The 2,053-nt window shown below is 48.2% G+C and overlaps 1 protein-coding gene across 2 annotated transcripts in view; it reads left to right on the top strand.

Annotated features, from left to right (window-relative positions):
• Positions 1–2,053, top strand: part of SMYD1 (SET and MYND domain containing 1) — a 61,918-nt gene that overhangs the window by 28,634 nt on the left and 31,231 nt on the right. The window lies entirely within an intron of this gene.

Below are 2,053 nucleotides of genomic sequence, written 5' to 3'. Positions count from 1 at the left end.
AAATAAGCCCAGTTCTCCCAGTCTTTCCTTATAAGTCATGTCCCCCAGCCCCCTCACCATTTTGTCCATTTGGGGCTGAACCCATTGAAATTACAGTATTTTTTTTAATTCATGCTTTAATGGTCTAAAATCCTTGCCCCACCCAGCCTGAATTTCAAAGCAAAAAGGATGTGTTTCCCTTATTCCCATGGTTTTTGTTGCATCCTGTGTATTGATGGAGGAGTCAGTAATGTTTCCACCATTCTTTTAGTCGTTTCCCAAACCAGCGGGTGTTCTGGGAGTTCTCAGGACTTGGTTTTTCTGTACACAGTGTTTGCAGTGGACCTTGCCACTCATAAACCTGTTTTAAAAGGAATTAGACAGGCACTTAGAAGAAAGAAAAATTAGCTGGTGTAAACATTAGCCAGGTGGAAGGAGAGAGCCACAAGGCTGATAAGAGCTAATTGCAGAGAGACCGGGGGTTGCATTAATAACAGGATAAGTGCTTTGCAAGTAACAGTAATCACTCATGCAGTAACTTGTAATGTGGGTCTCGTGGGTTGCCCTAAAACTGTGCAATTCACTCATGTTGACCCCCTATTCAGTAAGGTACAGAAGCACATGCCTAGCTTGAAGCCCATAACCTCATCTTCCACTCAGAAATCCAACTATGGTCAAGTCGATTGCTTAGGGGTTGCATTAGGTAGGTAGAATTACAGGCAGGAGAGAGAAAGGGGCCAGAAGGCCACCGAGTGTACCCTTGTATCAGTGCTGGGCTGTTTTCTGTCCCTGCAAGTTGATCTCAAATGCTCCCTTCCACCCAGCTGCCCAATTCCGCTGGATTCCAGTGTAAAGCTTTTGCTGTAATGCTGTGACCCCCTTGGTACCTCACAGGTGCCAGAACCCTGGACCTCCGGGTGCTTTCAAGCCGTCAGTGAGGAGAACTGGCAGATCCTCCTGCTCTGAAAGCACAGGCTGTAACACATTATCTGGAGCAGAAACTCCAGAATCTGTTCACAGTATCAAGTATGTTATGCCTGTATGGAGCCGTTGTGTCCTTTAGAGGCAGTAGCACCTATCAGTACAAAGCAGCTATTATACATTATCCATTTGATTTATCGCTAGCCAGTGCTGAATCCCTGTCTCTATGGTGGTGGTGAGGGAGCAGTGGCAGCATTAATTGCAGCCCCCCTTGTGCCAAATTTCTGGACCTCATAAACAGGTAACATAGCCCTGCATGCTAGATTGTGCTGGCGTGAAGTGCGGTCAGTGTACAGGGTCACTCTGCAGCTGGATCTGCTGCATGGACTTGGACTGGTGCATGGGATTAGGCCATGTGTGGGATTGGCCTGGTGCATGGCCAGATCTGACATGCAGATGGATCCAGCAAGTTGGGATCATCCCCTGGATTGGACCTGTGTCATTCATCTGGCCACAGGACCAGAAGTTTGAGCACCATTGCTCTATGATTGTAGGTGGGCTGTTGGCAGCTTATCATCAAGACAAGGTCATTGAGGTTAGTGTGTCTGGGGTGCTCTCTTTCACACACACGCACACATGCATTCAGATCTCTGCTGCTCTCTCAATGAAAATAGAAGGTGGGGGTGTGGGAGGAGGGCACCCAGAATTGGGAGCCTTCCAGCCAGTGTGGGAAGACTAAATCACCCTGGGTAGGACCACTGGGGACCTTGTTTGGAGAAGGAGCCAGAAAGCCCCAGGTTATATAAGACAGTGGCATAGGCAGCTGGCAAAAACATGGGCCAAGTGGAGAAAGGGAGTGTTTCTTTGCAGATGGATTGTCCAATGGCACCAGCCACCCCTCACAGGACATGTGAAGGATCATAATCATGCCCCACGTAACCCATATTGCTGGAGGATGGATGGTGAGTCAGTAGAGAAGACGGGAAAGGGAAGAATTTGGGACAGGGAGGGAATGGTATTCCTGGGTTGTAAACCTGAGCTTGGTATCCATTTTCTGGAAATAGGAAAAAAGGACATTAACAAGCAGTGGGGGGTGTGTGTGTGTGTGTCTGCAGTGGTGTGTGTGTGTGTGTGTGTGTGTGTGTGTGTGTGT

The sequence above is a fragment of the Gavialis gangeticus genome, unplaced genomic scaffold, assembly GCF_001723915.1.
Source record: "Gavialis gangeticus isolate Ggan-Ray unplaced genomic scaffold, GavGan_comp1, whole genome shotgun sequence".
NCBI lineage: Eukaryota > Metazoa > Chordata > Crocodylia > Gavialidae > Gavialis > Gavialis gangeticus.
This window is presented reverse-complemented; position numbering and strand designations above follow the sequence as displayed.